Here is a 7,322-nt window from a genome sequence, read left to right on the forward strand (position 1 = left end):
CTTTACTGTGCTGCAGGCTAGCTTCCTGTCTTCCTAGTGACTGCCCTGCACCCTGCTAGCTTCCTGTCTTCCTCAGTGACTGCCCTGCACCCTGCTAGCTTCCTGTCTTCCTCAGTGACTGCCCTGCACCCTGCTAGCTTCCTGTCTTCCTCAGTGACTGCCCTGCACCCTGCTAGCTTCCTGTCTTCCTCAGTGACTGCCCTGCACCCTGCTAGCTTCCTGTCTTCCTCAGTGACTGCCCTGCACCCTGCTAGCTTCCTGTCTTCCTCAGTGACTGCCCTGCACCCTGCTAGCTTCCTGTCTTCCTCAGTGACTGCCCTGCACCCTGCTAGCTTCCTGTCTTCCTCAGTGACTGCCCTGCACCCTGCTAGCTTCCTGTCTTCCTCAGTGACTGCCCTGCACCCTGCTAGCTTCCTGTCTTCCTCAGTGACTGCCCTGCACCCTGCTAGCTTCCTGTCTTCCTCAGTGACTGCCCTGCACCCTGCTAGCTTCCTCAGTCTACGTGATGCTCTGTGTTGCAGGCTAGCTTCCTGTGTTCCTCAGTGACTGCCCTGCACCCTGCTAGCTTCCTCAGTCTACGTGATGCTCTATGCTGCAGGCTAGCTTCCTGTGTCCTCAGTGACTGCCCTGCACCCTGCTAGCTTCCTCAGTCTACGTGATGCTCTGTGCTGCAGGCTAGCTTCCTGTCTTCCTCAGTGACTGCCCTGCACCCTGCTAGCTTCCTCAGTCTACGTGATGCTCTGTGCTGCAGGCTAGCTTCCTGTCTTCCTCAGTGACTGCCCTGCACCCTGCTAGCTTCCTGTCTTCCTCAGTGACTGCCCTGCACCCTGCTAGCTTCCTCAGTCTACGTGATGCTCTGTGTTGCAGGCTAGCTTCCTGTGTTCCTCAGTGACTGCCCTGCACCCTGCTAGCTTCCTCAGTCTACGTGATGCTCTGTGTTGCAGGCTAGCTTCCTGTGTTCCTCAGTGACTGCCCTGCACCCTGCTAGCTTCCTCAGTCTACGTGATGCTCTGTGCTGCAGGCTAGCTTCCTGTGTTCCTCAGTGACTGCCCTGCACCCTGCTAGCTTCCTCAGTCTACGTGATGCTCTGTGCTGCAGGCTAGCTTCCTGTCTTCCTCAGTGACTGCCCTGCACCCTGCTAGCTTCCTCAGTCTACGTGATGCTCTGTGCTGCAGGCTAGCTTCCTGTGTTCCTCAGTGACTGCCCTGCACCCTGCTAGCTTCCTCAGTCTACGTGATGCTCTATGCTGCAGGCTAGCTTCCTGTGTCCTCAGTGACTGCCCTGCACCCTGCTAGCTTCCTCAGTCTACGTGATGCTCTGTGCTGCAGGCTAGCTTCCTGTGTCCTCAGTGACTGCCCTGCACCCTGCTAGCTTCCTCAGTCTACGTGATGCTCTGTGCTGCAGGCTAGCTTCCTGTCTTCCTAGTGACTGCCCTGCACCCTGCTAGCTTCCTCAGTCTACGTGATGCTCTGTGCTGCAGGCTAGCTTCCTGTGTTCCTCAGTGACTGCCCTGCACCCTGCTAGCTTCCTCAGTCTACGTGATGCTCTGTGCTGCAGGCTAGCTTCCTGTCTTCCTCAGTGACTGCCCTGCACCCTGCTAGCTTCTTCAGTCTACGTGATGCTCTGTGCTGCAGGCTAGCTTCCTGTGTTCCTCAGTGACTGCCCTGCACCCTGCTAGCTTCCTCAGTCTACGTGATGCTCTGTGCTGCAGGCTAGCTTCCTGTCTTCCTCAGTGACTGCCCTACCCTGAGCTGCACCATGCTAGCATTCTCTATGACTGTCTTTCTGACAGCAGAGAGACAGAAAGTAGCAGAGGGACAGAGAGCAGCAGAGAGACAGAGAGCAGCAGAGCGAAAGAGGGACAGAGAGCAGCAGAGAGACAGAGGGACAGAGAGCAGCAGAGATACAGAGAGCAGCAGAGGGACAGAGAGCAGCAGAGAGACAGAGGGACAGAGAGCAGCAGAGGGACAGAGGGACAGAGAGCAACAGAGGGACAGAAAGCAGCAGAGAGACATAGTGCAGCAGAGACACAGAGCAGCAGAGAGACATAGGGACAGAGAGCAGCAGAGAGACAGAGAGCAGCAGAGAGACAGAGAGCAGCAGAGAGACAGAGAGACAGCGAGCAGCAGAGAGACATCGTGCAGCAGATGAACAGAGAGCAGCAGAGAGACAGAGAGACAGTGAGCAGCAGAGAGACATAGTGCAGCAGAGAGACAGAGAGACAGCGAGCAGCAGAGAGACATAGTGCAGCAGATGGACAGCAGAGGGATATGCAGAGGGACAGAGAGCAGCATAGAGACATAGGGACAGAGAGCAGCAGAGAGACAGCGAGCAGCAGAGAGACATAGTGCAGCAGAGACACATAGAGCAGCAGAGAGACATAGGGACAGAGAGCAGCAGAGAGACAGCGAGCAGCAGAGAGACAGAGAGACAGCGAGCAGCAGAGATACATAGTAGAGCAGATGGACAGAGAGCAGCAGAGAGACATAGGGACAGAGAGCAACAGAGAGACAGAGAGACAGCGAGCAGCAGAGACATAGTGCAGCAGATGGACAGAGAGCAGCAGAGAGACAGAGAGACAGCGAGCAGCAGAGAGACATAGTGCAGCAGAGACACATAGAGCAGCAGAGATACATAGTGCAGCAGATGGACAGAGAGCAGCAGAGATACATAGTGCAGCAGAGGGAATTATCACCACACTGGAGAACAGAACAAATGGGATGTTATACTAACTTCCACCCTCCTCATCCATCCACCCTGAGGCTCAACACTTGTAGTGAAACTCTCCATTGAGATACCTGGGTCCAGTCCTGAACAATGGTGCCATAGTGACTCTGACAGCCACTGTCAAGTTCCATGTAGATAGTCATGGTCATTTAAACACACCCGTTGTCTCCACAGGGAGACATTAGCCTATCATGATAAGGCAACCTGACCTAGCCACACAACAGAGGCCTCTGTCTGTGATGAACCACACACCCTCCCAGCCGTCAGCTGCCTAGAGAGGGCAGAGAGGGTTGTGGAGGATAAAAGGTATCCTTAGAGCTGGGTGACAGTTACCACCTTTCTCTTAAAGTGTGCACTTGTCTTGGACACTACCCATCATGGATCAAATAGGCAGGCAGGCCATTATGAGTTAAGTCATGCTGAGAGAGAGACAGACAGACAGACAGACCATTATCAGTTGAGTCATATTGAGAGAGAGACAGACAGCTCAGAGACAGCCAGACAGAACTGAGAGACAGCCAGACAGACAGACAGACGGATCAGAGACGGCCAGAACTACAGACATTTGAGAGACAGCCAGATAGACAGACAGCTGAGAGACAGCCAGAGAGACAGACAGCTGAGAAACAGCCAGATAGACAGACAGCCCATTATGAGTTGAGTCAAGCTGAGAGACAGCCAGGCAGACAGACAACTGAGAGACAGACAGACAGACAGCCAGGCAGACAGACAGCGGAGAGACAGCCAGCCAGACAGACAGCTGAGAGACAGCCAGCCAGACAGCTGAGAGACAGACAGACAGCTGAGAGACAGCCAGACAGACAGCTGAGAGACAGCCAGACAGACAGACAGCTGAGAGACAGACAGACAGCTGAGAGACAGCCAAACAGACAGCTGAGAGACAGTCAGACAGACAGACAGCTGAGAAACAGACAGACAGACAGACAGCTGAGAAACAGCCAGACAGACAGCTCAGAGACAGCCAGAGAGACAGAAAGCTGAGAGACAGCCAGAAAGACAGACAGCTGCGAAACAGCCAGCCAGACAGACAGCTGAGAGACAGCCAGCCAGACAGACAGACAGACAGCTGAGACAGCCAGAGAGACAGCTGTGAGACAGCCAGAGAGACAGCTGTGAGACAGCCAGAAAGACAAACAACTGAGACAGCCAGACAGACAAACAACTGAGAGACAGCCAGACAGACAGACAGCTGAGAGACAGACAGACAGACAGACAGACAGACAGACAGCTGAGAGACAGCCATACAGACAACTGAGAGACAGCCAGACAGACAGCTGAGAGAAAGACAGACAGACAGCTGAGAGAAAGCCAGACAGACAGACAGACAGACAGCGCATTATGAGTTGAGTCAAGCTGAGAGACAGCCAGGCAGACAGACAACTGAGAGACAGACAGACAGACAGACAGACAGACAGGCAGACAGACAGACAGACAGCTGAGAGACAGCCATACAGACAACTGAGAGAAAGCCAGATAGACAGACAGCCCATTATCAGTTGAGTCAAGCTAAGAGACAGCCAGGCAGACAGACAACTGAGAGACAGACAGACAGACAGACAGACAGACAGACAGACAGGCAGACAGGCAGACAGACAGTGGAGAGACAGCCAGCCAGCCAGACAGACAGCTGAGAGACAGCCAGCCAGACAGACAGCTGAGAGACAGCCAGACAGACAGACAGACAGACAGACAGACAGCTGAGACAGCCAGAGAGACAGCTGTGAGACAGCCAGAGAGACAGCTGTGAGACAGCCAGACAGACAAACAACTGAGACAGCCAGACATACAGACAGCTGAGAGACAGCCAGACAAACAGACAGCTGAGAGACAGACAGACAGACAGACAGACAGACAGACAGACAGACAGACAGACAGACAGACAGACAGACAGACAGACAACTGAGAGACAGCCAGACAGACAGCTGAGAGAAAGACAGACAGACAGACAGCCCATTATGAGTTGAGTCAAGCTGAGAGACAGCCAGGCAGACAGACAACTGAGAGACAGACAGACAGCCAGCCAGACAGACAGCTGAGAGACAGCCAGCCAGACAGACAGCTGAGAGACAGCCAGCCAGACAGACAGCTGAGAGACAGCCAGCCAGACAGACAGCTGAGAGACAGCCAGCCAGACAGACAGCTGAGAGACAGACAGACAGCTGAGAGACAGCCAAACAGACAGCTGAGAGACAGCCAGACAGACAGCTGAGAAACAGACAGACAGACAGACAGACAGCTGAGAAACAGACAGACAGACAGACAGCTGAGAGACAGCCAGCCAGCCAGACAGCTGAGAGACAGCCAGCCAGCCAGACAGCTGAGAGACAGCCAGCCAGACAGACAGCTGAGAGACAGCCAGCCAGCCAGACAGCTGAGAGACAGCCAGACAGACAGACAGCCAGCCAGACAGACAGCTGAGAGACAGCCAGCCAGACAGACAGCTGAGAGACAGCCAGAAAGACAGACAGCTGAGAAACAGCCAGACAGACAGCTGAGAGACAGCCAGACAGACAGACAGCTGAGACAGCCAGAGAGACAGCTGTGATACAGCCAGAGAGACAGCTGTGAGACAGCCAGACAGACAAACAACTGAGAGACAGCCAGACATACAGACAGCTGAGAGACATACAGACAGACAGCTGAGAGACAGACAGACAGACAGACAGACAGACAGACAGACAGACAACTGAGAGACAGCCAGACAGACAGCTGAGAGAAAGACAGACAGACAGACAGCCCATTATGAGTTGAGTCAAGCTGAGAGACAGCCAGGCAGACAGACAACTGAGAGACAGACAGACAGCCAGCCAGACAGACAGCTGAGAGACAGCCAGCCAGACAGACAGCTGAGAGACAGCCAGCCAGACAGACAGCTGAGAGACAGACAGACAGCTGAGAGACAGCCAAACAGACAGCTGAGAGACAGCCAGACAGACAGCTGAGAAACAGACAGACAGACAGACAGACAGACAGACAGCTGAGAAACAGACAGACAGACAGACAGCTGAGAGACAGCCAGCCAGCCAGACAGCTGAGAGACAGCCAGCCAGCCAGACAGCTGAGAGACAGCCAGCCAGACAGACAGCTGAGAGACAGCCAGCCAGCCAGACAGCTGAGAGACAGCCAGACAGACAGACAGACAGCCAGACAGCTGAGAGACAGCCAGCCAGACAGACAGCTGAGAGACAGCCAGCCAGACAGACAGCTGAGAGACAGCCAGCCAGACAGACAGCTGAGCGACAGACAGACAGACAGACAGCTGAGAGACAGCCAGACTGTAATTAGTACTAGTCCTCTGATCATCTCTCTGCTCTGTCTGTCCCCTACTAACACAGATAATCTCCCAAATGGCACCCTATGCCCTATATAGTACACTACTTTTGAGCAGAGCCCCCATTAGGGGCTAAAGCTAGAAGGTCTGATCCAGCTGATGATTGGATAGCTTTTAAACTGACCTGAAAGCTGACCACTTACCTCCACTGTGTTCTGAATCAGGATGTGGCTCTGACCTGAAAGCTGAAAGCTACCACTACCTCCACTGTGTTCTGAATCAGGATGTGGCTCTGACCTGAAAGCTGAAAGCTCCACTACCTCCACTGTGTTCTGAATCAGGATGTGGCTCTGACCTGAAAGCTGAAAGCTACCACTACCTCCACTGTCTTCTGAATCAGGATGTGGCTCTGACCTGAAAGCTGAAAGCTCCACTACCTCCACTGTGTTCTGAATCAGGATGTGGCTCTGACCTGAAAGCTGAAAGCTCCACTACCTCCACTGTGTTCTGAATCAGGATGTGGCTCTGACCTGAAAGCTGAAAGCTCCACTACCTCCACTGTGTTCTGAATCAGGATGTGGCTCTGACCTGAAAGCTGAAAGCTCCACTACCTCCACTGTGTTCTGAATCAGGATGTGGCTCTGACCTGAAAGCTGAAAGCTCCACTACCTCCACTGTGTTCTGAATCAGGATGTGGCTCTGACCTGAAAGCTGAAAGCTCCACTACCTCCACTGTGTTCTGAATCAGGATGTGGCTCTGACCTGAAAGCTGAAAGCTCCACTACCTCCAATCCACTGCTGCTAGTCTGAATGATCCTTCCAAGTAGTGAAAGGTTTAGAGTGCTAGAAAAGCCACAGCTCCCTAAACAACTGCTGGTTGACTCACAGGTGGTAACTGACAGAACCTCTATTCTGAACTCTTTTAATCAACATTTTCTTGATGCAAGTGGATTATTTGATAGGGTTAAAGGTCAACATGAGCCCCCCTGTGAAATGACCTGACACTCCCGAGCGCTCCTTCTCCAGGTTCTCCTTCTCACCCTTCTCTGTCTCAGAGGTGTGCAGAGCCCCTTGAAGCAATTGATGTCCAGAAATCCCCTGTCCCTGTTGATCTAGACCCCTGCCTACTACAACTAGCTGCAGACAGCATTTCTCTCCTTTAACATGCATCTTTAACCTCACCCTAGAATGAGGTCCTGTCGTAGCCGGCCGTGACCGGGAGACCCATGGGGTGGCGCACAATTGGCCCAGCGTCGTCCAGGGTAGGGGAGGGAATGGCCGGCAGGGATGTAGCTCAGTTGGT

The sequence above is a fragment of the Coregonus clupeaformis genome, unplaced genomic scaffold (assembly GCF_020615455.1).
Source record: "Coregonus clupeaformis isolate EN_2021a unplaced genomic scaffold, ASM2061545v1 scaf0050, whole genome shotgun sequence".
Taxonomy (NCBI): domain Eukaryota; kingdom Metazoa; phylum Chordata; class Actinopteri; order Salmoniformes; family Salmonidae; genus Coregonus; species Coregonus clupeaformis.